This window comes from Ixodes scapularis, unplaced genomic scaffold (assembly GCF_016920785.2).
Source record: "Ixodes scapularis isolate PalLabHiFi unplaced genomic scaffold, ASM1692078v2 PGA_scaffold6__148_contigs__length_123643588, whole genome shotgun sequence".
Taxonomy (NCBI): domain Eukaryota; kingdom Metazoa; phylum Arthropoda; class Arachnida; order Ixodida; family Ixodidae; genus Ixodes; species Ixodes scapularis.
The window spans coordinates 34,333,876-34,357,686 of record NW_024609881.1 but is presented as its reverse complement, the minus strand read 5'-3'; the positions used below and the strand labels follow the sequence as shown (position 1 = coordinate 34,357,686).

The following is a 23,811-nucleotide window of genomic DNA, read 5'->3' as shown; positions in this document are numbered from 1 at the left end:
AAGGGTGAGAAGACAAAAAACAGGAATATTAGGGCAGACACGCTTGTCAGGCAGTGTCATCGGTCGCCAGCGTTCTTTTGGTGCGATAATGGGTTCTTATCCGTATCAGCGAACATAGCCAAGCGAAGGCAAGTTTCTTAAAGAAAAGAGGACAAACACCGACAGAAGGCGGGGAGCTCAGGTGCTACTATATATGTCCGCCACTGACGCACTTTTCTCACCTCACCACCCTGCATTTATGAACCGTATAGGGCTGCCAACTGACCATAATGATAATACTGATATTTGTCCCTTGGCCAATGTAAATTTTGCTCCCTCCTCTACACTGAAAAAATAAAGATGAGGGTTACAGAAAACAGCAAACATAATAATGTCTCGTATGTAGCCGTAAAAATTAATTTTCACGAGCTACATTTTATGTACAGACACCGGCCATATGAGCTCCCCCGTCCGAACACCAACCGGTGCAGCGAAAATCCAGCATGCAGCGCGTCGAGCGTGGCAAGGTTGACGGCTGTGGTTTTCAACGGTGGAGGGGGTGATTGCACAGAAACAGGTGCTCGTGATAATATATTTCTACAGCTATCTATGAGACATTGTTGTGTTTTCACCTTGCTACACCCCTCGAATTCGTGACAGACAAAGGTGTTCTGAAAAAAGTATACAACGAGCTGTAATACTGTTGAAATTTGGGCTCGTTCGTTTAGCATTTTTACGGGTAAAACAGCGCGAACAAGGACACAGGACAGAGAAAATGTACACAGACTGAGTGCTGACTGCAAACTATTTTTAAAGAAGGCCAACGGCGTGGTCACACCAAACAAAAATTACATCACGACACAGGACCGTCACATGATATTCACAAGTTAAAACCCCTCAAAAATGCAACTCAGAATCATAAAGATCTATCGAAGGTACGCTGACACAGTTGTCTTTGAACTTGGAATCGTAAAAAAACATCAGTTATTTCTCTAGTTCGTTGGTGACTGTGTCTTCCCAGGACCGTGGTATCTTCCAAAACCGGAGAACAACCACATATCTCGCAGTGAACCGCCATATTCCCTGACGGAGACGCTCTAATCGAACATAAGTGATCGTCATCTATCATTAATGCAGCGACCGGTCTGGCCGATGTAAACGTTTTTACAAGTCAGGAAATTACTGTAGAACCCCCCCCCCCCCCTCCAACACCTACGCAAGGGACAAACCTGCTTTCATGCTTTTATCCCATGCGGCCCTGAGCCGATCCCAACTCGACCCTCACACATAAACGTCAATCTTGGCCGGTGCTGAGAAAACGACAGGACCATCGTCGCTTTTCGCTACTTTCCTTAACCTATGCGCCACCTTAGGGATTTCTGCGTAGATTTCCTACCCATGACTACCTCCGGATTTCTCACCCTCCTCATGAGGCACCCGGCCAGACCTACCAGGAGATTGCCAGGACAGCCCTCCAAACGTTTTTTTTTTTTTTTTTTTTTTTGGCCTGGCTACGAATACTTGTCGTCATTTGGTGAGGACATGACCTGACGAGCGACCCCAAAGAGTACTCGATACGTTTCCCTTTTAATTATTTTTGAATGACTCGGGTCGAACGAAAGCACATTTTTTTTCGACCTAGGACAGTGGCACCAACACAAGTGGGAGTCCGAGAAATTCAGCTTAATGACTAAAAACTGTAGAACATTTTCGACAGGGTCGTCTTTAAGTGATGTATTCCTGTCCAGGTGTGATAGAGGCATAGCCGGAGATTTAGGAAGTGACGTCGTCCGTGTATTTAGGCACTTGGATGACTTTTTGGTGTTGTTCCGAACTGGTTCTGGCCGGAAGAAAGAGCGTAAGGTTGCAAACATGTTAGACGTGGTCAAGGGTCATGCCAGGGGGTTGAACTTCACGAGTGAAGACCCTGTTGGGGTTGTTCTACAGTTTTAGAGATTAAGCTAACTTTTTGGACTCCCACGTGTGTTGGTGCTACTGCCGTAAGGTTGAAGAAAGGTGAGCTTGCGTTCGACTCGAGTCATTCAAAAATAGTTAAAAGGGGAGTCATATTCAGTAGTCTTTGGGGGTCGCTCGTCAAGCCATGTCCTCACCAAATGACGACGAGTTTTCGTAGCCAGGCCAACAAAATTTTGGAGGGCGGCTATCCTGGCAATCTCCTAATAGGTGTGGCCGAGGGCCCCTTGAGGAGGGGGAGAAATCCGGAGCTATTTATGGGTAGGAAGTCTACGTAGAAACCGGTGGTGGTGCCCTATATCCATAAGGTGGCGCATAGGTTAAAGAAAGTAGCGCAACGCCACAATGTTCCGGTTGTTTTCTCAGCACCGGCCAAGCTGGGACGTTTATGTGTGAGGGTGGAGAGGGGATCGGTTGTCAGGGCCGCACGTGATAAGAAGCATGAAAACAAGTTTGTTTCATGCGTCGGTGTGGGTGTGTGTGGGGGGGGGGGGGGGGTCTACAGCAATTCCCTGACTTGTAAAAAAGTTTACATCGGCCAGACCGGTCGCTGCATTAATAGACAGTTTTAGTAGATCGTACGCTAAAGCCTTGCGTACGCAATAAAATTGCGGGTCGGGAGTGCGCGTACACAGAACGCAATAGAAGACCTAGCGCATTGCGTACGCACGCAACGCTGGGGATTTTGCGCTGCGGGCTTGCGGGCCTTGGGAGAGCTTGCGGGGAGCTCTCGAAAGATCTCGAGCCCCGCGAGAGCGGGAGAGCGCACTTTTTAAGATGGCGGCTAGCAAGGCAAGTGGCAGCGGTGTGCGGATGCGTTTCACGATCGCCGATGATTTGGCTCTCCTAAGTGAGGTCCTCTTAGCTAACCCGTTCCGAGATCCCCAGCAATGGAACCACATCACGGCGCAGCTTCAGGGGAGCACCCAAAAAATGTTCACCGTTCGCTCTGTACGCGAGCGGTGTGACCTGGTGCTCGCACAGTACGCCTCGGACGACCGTACAAATCTTCGAAAAAAAGTTGGGTTGGTGTCTAACTGCAGTTCACACTGTAATGTAGCCTAATGTAAATATGTAGCCTAATTAAGGCTGAACTCCATGGGACAAATATGCTGCGAATAACCGACGAAATTTGCCCGGCGGCTTTTGCTCTGCGCGTGGAATGAACACAGTGGCTGTTACGTCGCGCGCAAAGCGAGCGTGCCGTCGGGCGGCGTTCGCCAGTTATTCGTCACATAATTCGTTCCATGGAGCCTTAAGGGGTATTCACACGAGGGAGAAATCCCGGGGATTTCTCCCCGGCACGCGCATCCCACGACGAAAACGTCAGGCTTTGCGATGTGCAAAAGCCTCGCGTTTTCATCTCGTGATGCGCGCGTGCCGGGGACAAATCCCCGGGATTTCTCCCTCGTGTGAATACCCCTTTAAGGCCAGTACAAGGATTTCCGATGCACCTTCTTTATAGGTCGGGAACGGAAGAAGAGTACAGCGAGCGGGAGCATCTGCTCCAAGAACTTGTGGATGTAGCCAGGGAGTTCGGGTACAAAATCAGAGCTCATCGCAAAGGGAACGGGGCTGCAGCGACTCCTGCTCGCGAGCGCTCCATGACTCCGGCAGCAGCACGAAGCTCGGCGGCAGCGGCGCGAGACTCCGCTGCCGATGTTTTGGTGGTACCCGGCAACGCAGCTGACTTCAGCGGCGCCTGTAAGTAAACGGGGCTGCAGCCACTCTTACTGCTACCCAACAGCGCAGCTAACTTCAGCAGCGCCTGTAAGGAAACGGGGCTGCAGCCACCCCTGCTCGCGAGCGGTCTACAACTCCGGCAGCAATATGAAACTCGGCGGCTGTGCCGCCGACTTTACAGTTGGAGGTTAGTATATAAGGAACAACGGCCGTTGTTCCTTATATACATAAAGCGTCGCACGGTCTAAAAAAGATAGGTAACCGCATTAACATTAATGTTGCTTTTTCAGCATCAAATAAGCTTCTAAGCCTGTGCAGGAAGGTAAACGGATTGGCACACCTGGAAGTTGGTTGTTCAAAAAAGCACCAAAAGAGCATTGCAACCTTTACTGAAGGAGTCGTATATTCTGTCCCACTCTCATGTGGCAGATAGTATGTAGACCAGACTGGAAGGTGTTTGAATGATCATTTAAGAAAGCATTTTTATAACAACCACCGAGTCGTAGCTAGACACTTGGGAATCCATTGTCGCGATTGTGGCTGTGTAGCACATTTTGAAAATTGTTTTGTAATAGGTAGGAGTCGAAACGCATTGACAAGAGAAATAATGGAAGCGGAAAGGATAGCACAGCTGAAGGACAAGTGTGTAAGTAGTCCTTCTATAGCGGTGTCGACCAAAGAGCTCCAATTTCTATATAAATGATAGCGATGAGGGAGAGGGAAGATTTGTAAAAGTGTTTCGTTTATATATATTATTTTCCGTTTTTGTATTTTTCTTCTCTTTTACTGTTCTTTTGCGTTGTCTTTAGAATTTTCCTTTGTATTTCGTGCTACCTCTTCTACTTATCACGTTCTGAAAAGTCAACCCAGACGTTGAAGAGAAAAATAAAGTAGTCGAATACACAAGAGTTGTAACTTCAGCGCGTGTGCTTGTCTTCCTGAGTGTCTGGTGTGAGATTGGTTTTCCCTGCGCTGTCACCGTCAAGTAAGGAAATCAGAGGACTATTTTCTTTGGAACGCCTACATGTAGCATCAAGTTCTTCCGAAAAACCGTTTCAATTGCATTGGATACAGTTGCAGGCTCCGGCGAACAGGCAACAGCGGAAGAGCTGTTTGCCCGGATTTTGAGCACCGAGGATGTCGCAAGCCCAGCTGTTCCCTCGGGAGGGAGCGGGGCGGGCACCGACCAGCCCGGCACGGCAAGGGCCGAAATTTGCCAAGAGAACTCGGCAGCCGCTTCACCGTGCCCAGCGCTCGGAACGAGCCAATGCGTGGTAAGGGCTGTTCAGCAGCATATTTAGCCACTAGTAAGGCTTGTGTTCTCAAGTCTGCCTTATGATCAGGCACACAATTATTTTTTCATGGTTCATTCAACAGGAAAAAGAAAGCAGGACCATATGGACTACGATTACTTAGAGAAGAGAATGAGACACGACTCCTCTATCAAGGAAAAAGAGTTCATTTTAGAGGCTAGGCGGCTTTCCCTGGAAGAGAGTAGCCTTGCATGGGGAAAAAGAACGTTCTCTGCTTGAGTCTCGTGCACGAGAAGAGGAGATGGGCCAAAGGGCAGATGAACGGGCCGAGGAGCGCAGGCTGCGTGCTCTAGAGCGGCAGAAAGAAAGGCAAGAACGAGCCGAGGAACGCCGTCTTTCTGTTGCTCAGCAGCAGTCCTTCCTCAATATATTAGAGGGCCTGCTTTCTAAAACATTAAAGTAGGTGAAAAGCATTGCTGTGCACGCACCCTAAGGCAGGTGTGCCGTCCTAGTGCAGGGATATTGTTTCAATAAACCAACCTCACCAACCATTTTGACTACTCCACCGTTGCCGCAATGCATCAAGGGAACTTTAGTGTTTCTGCAGGTGCGACAACCTCGCTAGGGCTCCGCATGTGTAGAGCACGAGACAACATGAGCCATCTCGTGTACTAAAGTTATGGCATCGCCACGGATGCGCCGAATGCTTGGCGAGATCAGCTTGTTGTCTGGTCAGATGACGAGTCACATCCAACCTGGGAACAGGACCTGACAGTAAAGGTGACTGCCTAAATACTGAGTATGTTTTGGTTATATGAGTATTGAGGATCAGCCGTTAAGCCACCGATTCATTTGTTAGAGTGACATGCTGTACCGTGGCAGAAGAAGGTAGACTGAAAGTACTGCATCGTCTCCAATGGACCCGCAGCAAAACATCCATGTTTCGGTTACACTGTTTATTTATTTATTTATTTCAAAATACTGCAACCTCGATGAGGTCATTGCAGGAGTGGTGAGAAAACATACATTCAAAAATGAAAACAATTAGAGATGTATACACCCTACGTAACAAAACTTAGAAAGCCGTGAAAAATGCAATATAGTTGAAAAAGAGTACAAAAACAATCACATACACTTAACTGGTGGACTCACAGGCACCATATTAGAACACCTACTGTATTTCTAATACAAATCTATCAAAATCGAGACAACGAACTGATGCATTTATGTTGAAGCTGATAGCTGCATTCTAAACACCTGATCGCTGCAAGTAACCTTAGATGCATTGTTAGAACGCTGTTGCGAAGAATGAGTGTAACACCGACATTTTTTTTGTGTTTATAGACAGCCGCAGTAGACTAATTTTGAAGCCCCTGCCCGTTTCGATCTGGGTGAACATCGTACCGGTGCGCGGTTGTGCATCACTACTGCATGGTGCACGTTAAAGACCCCAGGCTAGCAGTCGTACTGCACTAGCTAAATTGATCATCTACAGCTGAGAGACAAGTCACTCATTGGAGGCAGACTAACCTCAAAACTGTATAAACACACCCAAACATTTTTGTTTTCTTTTCTGAAGCTCCTGCAGAGTAGTTGGCCTACCACCCTCCACCTTGGTACTATGTAGGTTGGGTATGTCACTTCATTTAACTGGGCAGTTGACAATGTCCATTAAAATGGCACTCCTTTGGCAAAGCATGGTGCTTGTACAGCAATGTTAAGGTTGGAAAGTATATGGTTCTTAATGATCTTTTTTATATCGACACCGCATCGTACGTTACACCTCGTCAGTCCAGGATTTCAAGAAATAGGCAAAGTTGACGTCTACAAGAATACAGATACAATAAAGATTGTTTTCAAATTTTTTTCTACACACAGAATATGCGAGCGGAATTCACTGTCCGAAAGCGTTGTCTTGCAGCCAACCTGAGGAATTTGTTTTCTACATTGAGTGCACTTCCTGATATTCAGACCTGTATGTCTGACTTGCACGACTTAGTTGTTTTACCCCTGCATATTTTGTTTGAAATGTTCTTTTCCCTCTCCTATGAGATTCACAAACACTTGACTAAATATGTGAAATAAAATGACTAATTAAAATACCGAACATTCACGCTGCCACTGGCTTCAGATACTCTTGGAGGCTGGGCGGGTCCGGGTTGAAGTAACTTGTTACCTGACTGCCATATATGGCCGTGTGGCAGTTACACAGAATTCTTGCAACCTTATAAATTTGTGTCACTTGCTGCCGGAGCAGCTTTTGATTTTTTTTTTAAGTCCAAAAAAGCAAACTCGACAACTACTTTGCCAAACCCCCACTCCACGGCTTGGCGGACACGGCTCATCCCAAAGTTGAAGGCCTGTTGGGTAGGCGTCAACGAAGAACCGCCGTACAGTTTCAAGAGCAGTGTTTTCAGTGGGTATGCTGGGTCTCCATAGATGACAAGATCTTAGTTTCCCACCAGTCTCTCCAACTTCGAGTACAGTCCACTGTCACGGAGTATTCCTGCACATTAAAAAAGTGATGTTGAATGAACTTCTTTTTTGCCTTTGTGCAAGACAGTATACTGATCTTGGCCGGTGAGTTCACAGGTTCAGCAAAAAAATGGCAAGACAGCAGGATAAACAAGTACTACAAAACATAACCTACTCGTTCATTGTGCCTATGGCTCAATGATAATAGATTTATATGAAGCGCAGCAACACTAACCGAAGAAAGAGCAACCTCATAACCAAAACTAATTCTGAGGAGAGTTAAGAAGCTGTCGGGCATACATGATTTCATGCTTCCAAATAAAAGGGATAAAATCTGAAAAACATGCACTAATTAAAATATATATCAATATTGATTAAGCTGAAAGAGTTTGGTATTCCAGATCACGACAGTAAAAATGTGGGGGCACTTATTAAGTTGGGTGGAGAAATCCTGCATTAACATAAGGAGGGTCCCTCCAGTATCTCTTGTAACCTCCGAGAATCGACAAAGCGAGTTTAGCATCAACATCTACTCAGGGCGAAGGGTTCCGGGTCCTGACAGGCGTGAGCCATGTGCTAGTCACTGCGCAAGTTTCAGGATTCTTATATCAAGGAGGGAGTTTTGCGCCCATTTCCGGATCGAACAGCGTCAGCATAACGGCGCTAAATTTAGCAGGGAAATTTAGTTTCTCCGCTAGATTTAGCGGAAAAATTGATGTCACGTGACCTTAACACCAATTCAATTCCCTGCTATGTGACCTCGACACCAATTCAATTCCCTACTAAATTCAGCGGGGAAGTTTAGTTTCTCTGCTATATTTAGCGGACAAGTTCAGTTTCTCCACTCGATGTAGTGGGAAAATCGGCATCACGTGACCTCAACACCAATTCTATTCCCCGCTAAATAGCGGCGAATGGAATTGGTGTTGAGGTCACGTGACATAAATTTCCCCGTTATGTAACTGAATTTGTTCATAGGTAAAATGACACCAAATCATGTGACGTCATTTTCCCCGCTAAATTTAGCAGGAAAACGTAATTGGAGGAGAAAAGGAAAGGATGAGGAGCAGGGGCATACCCTCCACTCCTCCTCCTCCTCAAAAGCTGCGCCCTAATTTCGCATTAAAGAGATTTGTAAACGTTTTCATTTTTTTTTGTATCCAAAGAAACTATAAACGAGGACTGCTGTCAAAGCTCACAAAAAACAAAATTTGAAAATGTGTCATAGACAAATTAAGAGTATGAAATGGTTCATCGATTGTGGGCAGCCACTCTGCAATGCATTGTGGCAAGTCTGCCATCATCAATTTGTTCTGCCCTTAGAAAGTCACAAGAGTGGAGGGGCATCACAAGCAGAGGCTGCACAGACTTCACAAAACTGTGACAAAAATGACAGGAAGTGCTCTATAATGAGTGCGTTATCCAAAGATACAGCAACATGTACATAAAATGTGGCAGACGCATGCATAACCAGATAAACAGGAACATAGAGATGCAGCCGGTCTGAGCTGACAGGGTGGAAGGGTAAGGGCACACGCTATGGTAACTGACTTACAACTCTGTTTCCACAGTATTGCATCACAAACACTTCTATTATTCTTGCACATTCCGAGAATAAATCAAGCATGCTGTAGCCGCATCATATTAGACCCTTCATACACTAAATGCAGCTTGTATAAGGTGTTGTGAGAATATTCTTGGTTTGTTGTCAGGCTGTTCTTCATTTTAAACATCGGTAAAAGCACTGTTCAAAGGTAAGTGAAATTTTTCGTGACCAAATCACCTGTTGCCACATTTAAACACGAAATGCAGTTACATGTGGTGCACCGGTACGCAGCTCTACTTCCACACTATCTGTTAAATTACCTGCATCGTGCCGCCTTCCAGGATATGGCCCATCGAGCTGGCACATAATGCCGTTGGGGCACATTATGGACTGATATTTTACCACGTGCATCCTTTTGTGGCCAGAGAAGTACGCCTCCTGGTTCCTTTTCGGGCGGCATATGGGGCGAGCCGTGCCATCAATGAAGCCCCAACAGTTGGACAAAGGCCCACCCTTGTCGTGGACAGCCTTGAAGAGACGAAGCAAACCAAGATATGTAGTTTTCCTTTATTACTTTCTTGTAATCGGTTTTAATATTCTTTCAAAGACCCGCATTAGTGCAGTGATCGTCATGGTACAAGCAAGTCTTCGATGCAAGCTTCAACATCTAATGAGAATGTGATGACAAGTGAGCGAGCCAAAAGGAAACAATAGCGAAAGTGCCGTGTCAACGCCGAATTCACAAATTTCTGTGGCGGCTCAGAATAGGTAAAAGATTAGCAATATATGTTCCAGACGAGTGCGCAAAATGAGCTCGGTACAATTTAGTCTGGTCTTATTAAGAGTAACTTCCATTATACACTTCAACCTGAATACTTGGCTTCCTAGCTCTAAAATACTTTTAAGAATATGATGACTTCAATAAAGATTTTAAGCCTATGTGTCTTTTTGTCTTCTTTTAGCTGTTGTCTTTTGCATTTTCTTCTGTACACATTACTCGTGCTTGAAATTGGGATAGCTAATGGGCAGGTATAAGTGAGGCACTGGCAGTAAAAATATTGTGTTTGTCTGTTAACAGAACTATGAAAGCTGAATTGCATGCACTAGATATCGTGCATTGTGTGCAGTGCCAGCAAAATTAAAACAAAAAACAAAAAAAAACTGTAACAACAGTGCCCTGTTATTTTGACGTCCCAGAAGCTAGGTGTGCATAGCACGAGTCTGAACGGAAGACTCCCAATTAGTTTAGACCACAGCTGGGGTTCCTTAAAAGCCCACCGAGGTCTCAGTACTTGAAAGTTCGCATTTTTTGACAGCATAACCGGAAAAGGAAGCCAACTTACTCTTGCAAACTCCACCATCCTGGCAGGCGTCAGCCACTCATGGTTGTTGCAGTTGGTCAGAAGGTGGCGAAAATTTCGCGAGATGTGCTGCAGTACTTGAGAAGTCACGCTCGACATCACTGAGGTATGTCTTCCGAAGATTGGCTCGAGGTCGCACCACCTATTCGGGTAGGCGAGCCTCCGAAGTGTCAGACATAACGCTTCCCGGCCGGGCACGACTACGTCCTGACTACTGGTCACGAACTCCGGCATCAGGAGACCGCAAGCGAGATCGTTAAAATCTCCTTTATCAAACCGGAACTGCTGTTTGAACACTGCACTGCTGAGGTTTTCTATGTCCAGCAGTCTATGACGAGACCGATACCTGAACAGCTCCTTCTCGGTCGCTCGACGCATTTCATATTCTTTTTCATCGAGAGACAAATAATTTCTCGCAAGGCGTTGTTTGACATGGTGCACCACGAGATCGTCGATTTCCTCCCATGAAAGAACATCTAACAGGCGGCGATTCGACAAGATGCTTGACGGGGGCATCGTGAAGTTCTCGTCGGAGTCGTCGCTCGTCGTGCTTTCTTTCTTGGTGACCGCGGGCGCTGCTTGACTTGGCTACGTGGCCCACCAAGCCAAATTGCGGCCGAGCCAATGTGATTTTTAATGTTAGATCGTCTTTTTAAGGCGCTACGTGGCGCTAAGTAACGCTCAAAATCACAGCCGCAGGTTCTGCGATTTATCTAGTAAGCGGTCGACTTGGTAGCGTTTGCGGAACGGACCACTAAAAGGGGTCTGTGCAGGCTATTTATAGGGTACGCTATACTTTTGCGTATTGCGTACGCTAGCGCCTGCAACGCTATACTAAAACTGTCTCATGATAAATTACGTGAACAGGCGTGTTAAATCGGGGTATCTCCGTCAGGGAATATGGCGGTTCACTGCTACAGATGTGGTTGATCTCCGGTTTTGGAAAATACCACGGTCCTGGGAAGACACAGTCACCAACGAACTAGGAAGATAAAAGAGGCCTTTTACATTTCCAAGTTCAGAGACAACTGATCCACCCAGGTAACAATTTATGCTGTGGAGACAGTCGGCGCAACAAAGTTTCGCAACATGAAAACAGTTTTACTGCAATCGCGCAACAATGTTTTAGTAACAGTCATTACACTGCAGAAGCGTCCGATGCTAAAGCACTGCGGCAACTGTGTCGGTCAACCGTTGATTGTTTCATGCTCGCAACAGTTACCGAAGCATTGCTTTTGCCCAGCAAAATGTGTGCTGTCCTGATGTTGCTAAACTGTTCCCGTGGCAGATTCAAAAACAGTTTGGGTTTACACTGCCAGAATGCAGTCGCCAAACATTGCTTTCCGAAAGTCTTCCAACCGTACGACACAACAGTTTTGCGCTAGGTTGGGATAAATGTGTCAAGGAATTGTTGCGGAAACACTGGATACCATTGTTGGTTGACTGTTGCTCAAACCTATTCGGCAGACGTTGCGTGCCACAACGGGACTGCAGCTGTACATCAGTTTTTGCCAACTGTTGCCGCATGCATCTTCTCAACATTTGCACTGCATGACCAGGCAGCGCTCCTCGCGACAGTGCTTCCCCATGATCGGGGCAACAATGTCTTGCTTTTGTTGCTGGAGTATGTCATGCCACAGCTGCGTGGCATAGTTTTGCGGGTGTTCCTCACTTGTCTCGCAACAATGAGAAAACAGTTGGACAGCCTTTTGGGAACTATTGCGGGCACCTATAGCGGAACAGTAGTACAGCCAACGTTACTACAACGCCGTTACCGCCATGGAACATTCCCCAAAGAAGTTCCACCGATCCGTGCAATGGAGTCAGTCAGTCAGCAACATTATTGAATCTTATTAAATGGGCTTATGCCCAAAACGAGGGTTCGTTAGGGAGCGGAATAAGGGAGGGATCTTCTTTCCGACAATCGGGTCGTTAACTGATGCTCTATTTCTAGTGTCCTTACAATCACTGACAACTGTGTTTCGTAGTCCTCTCCGGCCAGGAGCACACACCAGGGAAGATCTTCGTCTTGATCGTCCAGTCTGCTTTGGAGTGTGGCTGGTATCGGGTTGCTCGGGCACATCGAATACGTGTGCGCCCAGCCACCGTCGACACTACCACATTCCTCGCACTTGTCGCTGAAGAGATCCGGCCAGATTCTGCTCAGCATGCGGGGAGTTAAGGTGTTATGTCGCTGAAGTTTTCTCCACGTCGATTCTTGGGTTCGCGAGAGCCGCTTATGAGGGGTGCCCATTAACTTGTGCTGCATTCGGACACTTCTTAGAATATCGTTGTAGGCTCGAGGGCCTCTGTCGTATGGCGAGGCCCCGTAGCAGTGGTCTCCGTCCGTTGTGGCTCAGCAGCTCGTCGCCCGGATTTGTTGTGCACGGGTTACGAGTGCGTGGGCCTCTTCGTACCCCGAGTGTCCAGAGTGTCCGGGCACTCAGGTTACACTCAGGTTAACGAGAACCTGGATCCTGTCTGCGGTGTCCTCTCCTGAAGGATCATGCAGTCTGCCCTGCCAACCTTTCCATCACCAAAGTTTGAGATGGCCGTTCTCGAGTCTGAGGTGATTGTGGCTTGTTTGGTTCTGGATGGCGCCATGGTTAGGGCCAAGGCGAAGGCTACTTCTTCTGCCTCGTCAATATTCTCCGCACAGACGCAGGCCGCAGTCTTGTCGCTGGTGCTGCAGACTGCTATCACGTACTTGTTCCATGTTCCTGGGCACGGGCCTGCGTCCGCGTGGTAAACATGTTCCCGGTCGCCGTAGAGCTTGTCCAGCGCTTTGGCTCTGGCTTCTCTCCTGCCCTTGTTTCTGTCGGTGTCCATGTTCTTCGGTAGAGGCGGGACTCGCACCGAATCTTTCCATTCTTGGGATATTGTATTTCTGCTTGTGACGACGTGTTCACATTCCTTGATTTTCTGGAGAGTCCTGCGTCCCGTTTCTGTTCTAGAGAGCCGTAGTACTTGCGACTGCTTCTGTGCAGATCTAATTTCATCGAAGCTGTTGTATATTCCTAGTTGCTCCATCGCCTCTGTAGACGTGGATACTGGTATGCCCAGTGCTATCTTGAAAGCTTTCCTCACAACTCCATTGAGTTGCTTGATCGAAGCCTCTGTGAGGTCCATGTACGGCGCCGCGTACATTATCCTGCTGAGGACGAAGGCTTGGACTAGTCGGCATGTTCCATTCTCCTTCAATTCGTAGCTCTTTCGTAATACTCTTCTCACGAGTCTCGCTACGTTGTCGGCGTTTCTCTTGATGTCAGCGATGAGACTGCTCTGCTCCCTCTTAATGGTTACCGTCATGCCGAGAATTCAAACTTTTTCTGCTCTCGGTACATCGATTTTTTGCAGCTTGAGGAAAAATTCCATCTCTTCTCTTAGAGCTCTCTGCGACAATGGTCTGACTAGAGGCGACGATTTTTCAGTTGCAAGCTTCAAACCCATTTTGGCAGCTTCTTCTTTGACAATTTCTACGCCGGTTTTCATCACTTTCCCCATGTATGGTGAGTGGTGCGCTGTCCAAATCGTGATGTCGTCAGCGTAGATTGCGTGCTGCAGCCCCGCGACTTGCTCAAGTTTCTGCAACATTGGCAGCATGGCGATGTTGAAGAGGAGCGGAGATATTACTGCTCCTTGAGGAGTTCCGCTGCCAACATTTACTGGGAAGGTGTCGGATGTGTCTCCTTCTAGCTGAATGTGTGCCGTCCTATCTGATAGGAACGAGCGAACATAGTTGTACGTTCGCTTCCCTAGTCCTAGCTCCGAGATTTTCCTTAGTATAGCCGCGTGTGATATGCGATCAAAGGCTTTCTTCAGATCGAGTGCTGCTAGGGTGGTTCATTTTTTATTGTCGTCTTCCTCTCTCAGCTGTATAAATACGTCCTGCGTCGACAGGTGTCTTCGAAATCCAAACATCTGTTGCGTAAAAAGGTTGTTCTCCTCCATGTACTCATGAACACGTACTTGAATAATGCGTTCCACCAGCTTGCCCACGCAAGATGTGAGGAAAATCGGGCGCAAGTTCTCCAGCATGAGCAGATTGCCCGGTTTTGGTATAAAGCAGACCGTGGCGTGTCGGAAACTGCTTGGAAGGTTTCCGCTAGTCCATAGCTCGTTAAAGTATTCCGTGATTCGCTCCACAGAATTGTCGTCGAGGTTTCGTAGCATGCGGTTCGGAGTCTTGCCTTGGCCTGGCGCGGAAGTCGTTTTGACTGCCGCCATGGCCTTTCTGACTTCGCTTTCGGTGATGGGCGCGTCCAACTTGTCGTTTATGGCCCCTTCGTATTTCGTTGGAATTTCAGTAGTAAATGGCGGAGATTCTAAGTATTGCGTCCTGAGTTTGTTGTAGATTGTTCCATCCTAGAGGTCTCTGACGAGTTTCGCTAGGAGTTTGCGCTTCTCGAGTTTGGTATCTTCCGGCGCCAACATGCGCCTGAATAGGGTCCATGGACTCTTGGTGTGAAGCCTTCCCTGCAGTTCGTCACAGATTTGCTGCCACTGTTGTTGATTTAATTTTTGAGCGTGTTCTTCAATCTCCTTACTGAGCTTGACCACTCTTTTCCTCAATTTACGGTACCGCTTTGCGGTGTTCCTCCATCGTCTGTATATGGAGCGGTAAGCTTCAAGCATACGCTGGAGCAGACTTGTACACGTTACTGAAGAATATTAAGGAATTACATTTACAATTACTCAAGGCTAAATTGTAATTTATTACAATTACAATTACCCTCCCATAAAAGTAACTGACCGTTACCCCAAAAAGTAATCCGTTACTTTCAAGGCGTTACTTTGAACATCATTGTCCTCAAGTAAGAAACAAAAGGAAGAGGGTTATTCAAGTTCTTATTGTTGCAGCGTGTTCCATTCATTGACCTTGAGTATTCTGAGCAACAGCTGGCTCTCGAAAGTCTCGTCAGACATTTTGCGTTATTTCTTACTCAATATGTCGACTGCTACGCTGAACACCATTTGAGCTGAGGCACTGGGTGGGAGTGCCATATTGTTCCTCACGAATGGTTCATGCTCTGCCTTGAGCTTTTTCAGCGAAGCAAGGGAAGTATTATTTACCTCGAATGTAGGGCAAAGCGTCGTCCTTGCATCGTTGCCTGCTCTTCGAGAGATTTAGTAGATCCTTCCGATACCTCCGCTACCCGCGATAACGGTACCCGATAACGATATGGATCATATGATGCATGCGCAAAGACGGGGGCGAAGTATCGGATATCGTTATCGCAGTCATCCGACCGATCTACTAAAATCCTCCATTGTCTAAATCGCGAAACTGTGAAAGTCCTCAATAGCAAAACATAGTTGTAACAGTAAGGTGATGATTAAATAATAAATAAGGCTTGGCTCGATATTCTTCTTCCTTTGGTTCTGGAGAGTTAAGAGCCTCACTTGAGACGTTGTTGAATAAAAAAAGGTTTCCAGTACATAAATATAAGTAATAAACGAAAAAGAAGGACACTCATAACAACAATTAATTAGAACTTCGGTTAAAACAAGGAAATATAAACGCACCTTTGCCGTGTGTACCTTTCTTGGTGCCGTTCAAAAATGCACGGAGCACGAACCGACTGCAGTTTACTCCGGTGTTCTCCAGATAGACGTCCGCTGATGCCACGGGCAGCAAAGCCACGCTATGGCCCCACACACGAATTTCACTCTCTCCTCAAGTCCAGAATATCAAGTCAACGTCAGCCACCATTATGTCTTATTTGTAAAGATATATGTTTGAGATGAGATGCGCCCTGTTGGGGTAAAACAGGAAGAAGAAGAATGGAAGGCTATTGACATATTCTAAGTGCTCGCGAAAAGCTGACTGCACAAAGAGGGTGACTGAGAATCAGATAACCTGGCTGGAATTCGCAAATAAAGTAGGCCAAACCTAGAAGTTGGACTACAAAGAAGTAAGTAGCTTTTAAAGTATGGTCAAATAATGTGAAAGATCCAAAAAAAATATACATTCTGTTTTCTAAGAGAAGTGTGCAGCAACGAACGAGGATGCTTGTGGCAATGACACCTTCACATATTATCATATCTCTTTTACTGGTTTTAGGGTAGACGGAGCGTTGTCTCGTGTTGTGACAATATGAAAATGGTCGTAGTCACTATAACCGAGAAGGACATTGTTAATTCTTCTATGCGCATTTACCACCTCGAGCTTCTCGAAGAGGCGCACAATCACTTGGTGTCCTTCTCTCCCCGTCTTCGATTGCAAAGAAAAACAAAGAGAATAAAAAAAAGCGGAAATACATCGCCCCCCCTCTCTTTTTTTTCTTTTCTTTCTTTTGTAGAAATGTTCATTTGGATTTTTTTACATTGTTTTAAGGGTCTAAAAAATGTAGATTCAGGGACTTGGTGCTGCAAAAAAAGGCTTTGCGGAACTGAACAGGGCCAAGCCTCCCTTTGCGCTGGTCAATTCGCTCGGCTTTACAAAAAAGAAAAAAATTATTTAGAAAAGGGGGAGGGGGTTGGTTCTGACAAAAAAAAAATGTAACGGATTACATGGAATCCGTTACGTCAAAAAGGTAAGGGAATTACTTTAAAATTACTCCAGAAAATATGTAATTATTCCGTTAATAAATTACTAACAAATGTAAGGATTTACAAGTAATTTCGTTACTTGTAACGGATTACGTACAAGTCTGTGCTGGAGTCTACTATCCATAGTCCTGGCTTGGGTGGGATTTTCTACTTCGATCGTAACAGACTCGTGATCTTCGACTAGCTGTGCGCACCATTCTTCGATCGTGTGCAACGGCCTGTCTTGAACAAAAAGTAAGGCCGCAAACGAGCTGGTGTACATTGCACATGATTGAAAAAAAAAACCCGAGACTGCGGGTAAACGACACAACACTAAAAAGTCTCTGATTTGTAAAGATATATGCTTGAGATAAGATGCGTCCTTTTGGGGCAAAACAGGAAGGAGAAGAATGGAAGACTATTAACATTTTGTTGTGTCGTTTACCCGCAGTCTCGGGTTTTTTTCAACCATGGGCCTGTCTTTCCGCTTCTGCCTGAACTTGTCCCAGTCCGTGCATTTCTGCGTTGGGAGTTTTGCGCTCTTGTATCCGGGAAGGGGGACCCTCGTCTCAATGACGTAGTGATCGCTGCCGAGATTTTCACGCGTGTTCAGCCACGTGCAGTAATCGATGTTGATACCAAATGTGAGGTCCGGGTTCGTGTCTTTCTGGGCACTATTTCCGATCCTGGTGTAGTCCGTAACTTCGTCTAGGAGAAAAGCTTCGTGCAACTCGGCTTGGTTGGCGAATTCCCTCCCCTTGGGCGTGTCTCTGTTGTAGCCCCATATGGTGTTGTGCGCATTGAAATCGCCCAGCACCAGTGTCGGATTTTCACCCGCTACGTGGCTCGTCTCCGCAAAGACCATGGCGCATGCGCTCGTGGTGTCTCTGGGGTTCGAGTAAGCGTTGCAGATGAATAAGCTTTTGTGCTTCTTTTTGTTCGGTATAATTTCCGTGACTATTGCTTTCACCGATTCATCCATGTCTACTTCGTGTTGCTTGACTGGGAGATGTGGTCTGACGAAAGTATGAATCGTTTTTCCGGTTGGCCGAACTTCTGCATCGAATCTTGCGTACCCTGGGAGGTTACATTTGACTCCAGATTCTTGTACCGCTATAATGTCCGGAGGAGTTTCCGTGTCCATGATCAACATCTTGAGCGAGTTTATCCCGGCGCAAAGTCCTCCGCTATTCCACTGCCACACGACGATGTTATTACTGTTGTCAATTGGCGCGCTGTTCGAGCCGCTCGAGCCGTTCAAATACGTTCTGAAATGCTTTGTCGTGGTTATCCATTCTCTGTTTCATTTGGCTGAGCATAGCCTCAAGCCTAGCTAGTCCCGCCAGGATGGCGTTCTGATTAGGTTCCGCTTTTCTTCTAAACTTCTCGGGCCAGCTGGTCTTGGTTTCGTCACTTGTCTATACAGAGTTGACGGTGCTCTCCGAGTCTGTGCGCTTGCGCGGACGTACACTGGGCAGAGAGGGAGGCGGTGCCATTTCCACTTCTTGGACTGCCGTCTGTCATTAGGCGGTTCCGTAACCAATGGGTTTGAGCCGTGCCTCTCCTTCTGTAGCTCCCGTAAGAGTTGGTGGTTGAGTCTTCTGAGCTCTTCCTGTTTTTGCAGGCTCTCCTCGTGCTTGCGTACGAGGTCTTCGTATTTATTTTCGAGCTCCTTAATTCTAGGATTGGAGTCTTGCTTCTTTCTTGTTTGCGCCTTCTTCCCGAGGGTTTGAGCGTAGCTCAGCTCCTCTTCCGAGTCTTCTCCCGATGTAGTGACGTTACTCAGTTCTGGAAAATTCTTCTTTCCCATGTCTGTTTTCACCGTCTCCCGATCTTGTTCCGGAGTGCTCTTCGTCGGAGACCTCGGCTCGGGCAAAGGCTTGTATCTGTCCTTACATTCCTTTCCTCCGGTGTACTGGCTGCCGCCGCAGATGACGCATCTGGGTGTGCACATATACTCCGTGGGCATGCCTGGAATTTTCCTGGGGAAGTCGTGTTCCTCGCCGCAGTTGCTACAAATTTGGCTGAGTCCGTACGAGCAGGAGTCTGCTCGGTGTCCCATCTCTCGGCACGACGTGCACGCTTGCTTTTTCTCTTGGTATAGGCACTCTATTGGCACAGCAGTAGAATACTATAAATCCAGGAAGTTCCGTGGTGTCGAGGGTGACGAGAATCGAAATGGTCCGGCCCATCCTCTTCGCGTTGGATATAGGTATCTTGGGGTTCTCCACTTTAAGTTGCTCGTAGATCTCCTGGTCCGTGAACGGGATAGAAATTGTGAGGCAATTTGGAGACCACTATCCTTACAGACTCGTTTTTGGTTGGCCGTGTACGCTTGGGTTTCGACTTCTGCTCCCTGGTACTTGAGTGCGGTAATACCCAGGTACTTCTGCGCCCTTTGCTTGTCGTTTGTCCTGATGGTGATCGTGTTTTTCATGGTGTTCTTTGTCACGAGGTCCGTACCGATCATGTCTCGAGGCGATACTCCGGTGGCGGTGGCGATCGCGGCCGTGATTTCACCGATGACGATAGTCTTCAGGTCCAGTCCTTTCGTACGAATGATGATTCCTTATGCTCTGTCCTCGTCCTTTATGGTGGTCCGGAACTTCCTCGACAATTTGACTCGGAGCTTCTTTTTACCCACAGTCCTCCATTGCGACTTCTCTTTCGCCGCGTCTGTTTCCGGGGAGCTGGCTTGCTTCTCCTTTTCTTCATCGCGCTTGATGTAGTTCATGAGCGTGGCTAAGTTCCGATGCTCCCTCGTTGCGACTGCCATGGCGCCTCGTGAGGAACGGAGCGCTAGGCCTAGCCGCCCGACCTGAAATTTCGTCCGAAATGGGCTTTTCTTGCGGAATTTTCGTGCAAAACGACGATTCCGTGGCTTCGCTATGTCGTCCGCTGATCGAAAAGTGTTAAGACTCACCCCCAAGGGCCCAGGTTCCGCGGCGAAACGCCGAAAATCCAGGAGCGCAAGGGAGACGCGTCCGCACTGCTCGACGTCTCGAGAAAGTTTATCCGTGCAATGGGACCTAACTATAGGCGATCGCAACGCCGTCATTTCTCCCGCCGCGGCCACTAAAGAAACTGCACAGCTGTTTGAACTGGCTCAGAGTATCGCATTCGATGGCGTCAACTGTTACGCTTTCAGTTTTGGCCTTCATCGGCAAGGTCGTAGCCGATACAGACTAGGTAAAAGGGATATCAGGGTTGCCAAATCCCTGTCTCCCATGCAGGTGCACCGTGAATGAATACGGAAGTCAGCAAGCACCCAGCTCGGGACGCGCTACCTGAAATCTCTGGTGAGTCGTAGTTGAATACAAACAATAATAATTATGCCGCGAAACCTTGTAAACTAATTTTTTTAAGAACCATCCCGTGCCTGCTATTTTGTACCAATCTCCAATAAAGGTTCCTACAAGAAAAGTTTATTTCAGTTTGTTTTTAGGCAAAGAACTAGCTTTCTTAAAGGGGCACTGACACATCAAAATCATATTTTTTTTATTATCCGAAACGATTGAAAACGATGCCGGGACATTACCCTCAAAATTTGAGATTTGGGAATTCAGTATTCGTGAAGTAAAAAAACAATTTCCAAATGCCGAATTCGAAGTTCCCGCGCGATCGGCGCCGGTGCCTTGACGTCAAAAATTGCGGAGACCTGAGAGTCGACTTCCTTTCACCACTCCCGCTGTTGCCATGGCGACCCAAAGCGAGGAGGAAAGGAGCCAGCGCAGGCGTTGCGGCGGACCGGTTTTGAGCGGCGTCGCCTGTTTTCCGTTGGAGGATACAAATCCAGGAGACGGCACCACAACGAACTCCCGATTTTTGGTATTTCAAGAAGAAGGGCCGTAGTGCGTTCGCAATTGCGTTAAAAAACATGTTTTAGGATTGCCGTAATTAAATGTTATAGAGATGTCGCCTACAAAGCTTCTAAATTTCCTGATTTTTGACGTCACCGATCAAAAGAAGTGAGGAGGCGAGAGGCGGGAAAATCAAACGCCAAAAATAAAAAGGCACGCGCGCGCGCGGGAAAATTTTTTTTCGCGATGAGGTTTTTTTTGTGTGTCTATGACTGCAACTTGCATCGTTTTAGACAATAAAAATAAATACGACCTTTGGGGTGTCAGTGTCCCTTTAAAGCTCATGGTAACCAGAGTCCAGATGCCCGCCAAAGATGTTACTCTTTCTGTGGATGGGAGCAGAGGGCGCCACCGCCGCGTTCTGGAGTTCTCCGGCCCCGCCAGTAGCGCTCCGATGCGAAGCTCTGTGCGACGGCCGCCGTTTTGATGGCATTTATTTAAAAAAAATTCTTCCGAAACCATATGTTTTAGGAGTATCATGAAACTGCCTATTATTCACGTGCTTTACTGCTGCTTTTGGTTCTCTAATTCGGTAAGTGGTGCGATATTACCTTCCGCGCCGTTATGAGCACTATCACGCTACCATGCCGCTGAGACAAAAAATAACCACCCAATGACTCAGCTGAAAGTGAAATCCTCAAAGATTAGCAGAGCATATCACTAACGTAATGCACCCCCCCCCCCCTCCTTTGCATTTATATTCATATTGTAACACGCTTAAAGGAGTCATGAAATTATTTTTCATTCCTCCTTAACTTAAATCCTCAACTCAAAAGCGGATTGAGAAATCACCTGGTCGTGACATGCTTTTGCACCGGTGCGATGACTCGAAGCTTTCACCGTGCTTTTCGAACACAACATATAACTTGTCATTCGAAAGTTATAATATGTTCCGTCAGGGCACTCACTGATTTGGTGTTGTGGGGATATTTATACAGCGTGTAATTTGGTCAGCCATTAAAGTTGCGACGAGTCACACACTGTAGATGAGCAATTTAGCCAGTGCAGCACAACCGCTAGCCTGGGGTCTTTAACGTGCACCACGCAGTAGTGATACACGACCAGACGCCGGTACGATGCTCATCCAGATCGAAACGGGCCGAGGTGACACTCATTGAATACGAACGCGATCCCAATATTTGTTGACGAGCGCATACATCCGAGTGCCGCAGTTCTCGTGTGCAACGCGTGAGCTCGGGTCGGCTGACGTGCTTTGGGTAGTGTTGACATGCTTTGGGTAACACTAACATGCTCTGAGTACAGCGGATGTATCACAGTGAAAAGGCGGAGAGCTTTCAAGGGAAATGAGGTACAAAATCGTCCCCTATATCTCCAAATGTTCGTAACCGAAAAGCTGGCTTTTGACTTTCTACCATCTTTATTTGGCCCACTAAACGATATGCGAATAGTAAACATCCAATGTAAAATCATTTGTCCCAGCCCAAAATTCACTTCATGTCGAATAAAAGGATAAAAGGAGCGAACAGAACAGGACGAAAGAAAAAACAACCTCGTACGATGCGGGCAAGCGTCAACTTCCAACTGATTTATTAAAACACGAAACATTGTCAAACTGTCGACTCCCATCGCCTAAACACATGCAACAGATAAAGGTTCCTATTGCTCATCACACGCAGCCCTCAAGAAACACAATTTCTTTGTTTAGTAGATAAAGGGACGGCTGCTTACGCATTTGTCAGCCGCTTTGTGTATACCGAAAGCTTCTATTTATCTCCTTTCCATCTTCTTCTTCCCTCTCTTAATAAACCTTGTGTGCTCTAACAAAGTTTCACACCCGCATCGTTCGCAGTGATCCGCAAGATGGTCACTCGAATCATTGAGGCCGACTAGCCTGTGTTCCCGCGCTCTCTTATTAAGGCATCGGCCGATCTGACCGATGTAAACTTGTCCGCAACTAAAAGGAATCTCATAAACCACCTTAGTTACGCCTTCTAATATTTTAATCGATTTGAACCAACTAGCCTTAAACCAAATTTTTATTTAATTTCATGGCCCCTGTAAATCTGGAAATCAATAAAATAAAAGCACATAAAAAAAAAAAAAAAGCCTCGCGGAAAGCTGGGGCTTTTTTTTTTCCGTTTTCAAAGAGGGAAATGTAAATTACCTCGATCTGCACGTTCGGAACTAAGAGTCTACTTTTAACATTCCCGTTTTTGTTTCGTGAAGCGGTCATAGCACATCAACATGTCGGGACCGCACCTAATCTTGTAATGCTCGTGTCCCACTAGAGCGACAGACGGAAGCAAACCACAACAACAAGCCTCAAGCCAGAGTCTTTCGCGATTTGAGAGGCTTTGTGGAATAAAGGAGGCTATTCTCAAACATGTGCATCATGCACGCGAGGGTATCTTTGGCGGGCTTGCAATTGCTCGTGCTTACTTCACGAGCACCGAACGACTAAACGCCTGCCAAAGGTGCCATCGCGAGCATGCTGCGTGTGTTTGAGGCTTGTCGCTGTCTTTTGTTACTGTCTGTCGCTCTAGTGGGACACGGGCATAACCAACTCCGGAACGCAGCCCAGTCACGGAACCTTACATTTTTGTTACGTCCCTGTTTATGTTCTAAGTGAAACGGTGTTATCTGTCTCATCCGGAAGACCATTTTAAAAGCAGCACTAAAAAAACAAAGAAACATATCAACAAAAAGTTTTTTTTTTATTTTTTATTTACGTGAGAAACCAGAGAAGCACGGAAGCACACTATTTAACTTTGAAACACTTTGGGGGCTTTTGTAATTGAACTTCAAACTGTAGCCAGCTCACATTATAATCGCTCGTTTGATTGCTATGTGCATCTCAGATACAATAAATACAAGTTTGTTTTAGTGCATTGCCTACAAATGACAGACAGCTACTTTGACGAGCTCTGAGTTGTCGCTAAGCATAAGTTAAAATTTTCTTGCATGCTTTTCATAAGACGAACGCAATCCTTTATCGCTCTCTATAAATTGTATCCCTGTCCAAGTGGAAGTTATATCACCGTTGCGAAACATCGCACAGCATTCCTATACATAACCTCGACCAACATGACCGATCGGAATGGCAACAAGTTCTCCTTGAAGGTTCCCTTAAACTGGTCCAAATAGCGATTCAGCATAGTGACAAACAAGTGAAACAGTTAACGACCGCG

The 23,811-nt window shown here is 46.6% G+C and overlaps 1 pseudogene; it reads right to left on the bottom strand.

The window, feature by feature from the left end:
- Nucleotides 1–6,999: 6,999 nt before the first annotated feature.
- On the bottom strand, nt 7,000–9,321 carry LOC120840022 (annotated as a pseudogene).
- Nucleotides 9,322–23,811: the final 14,490 nt, after the last annotated feature.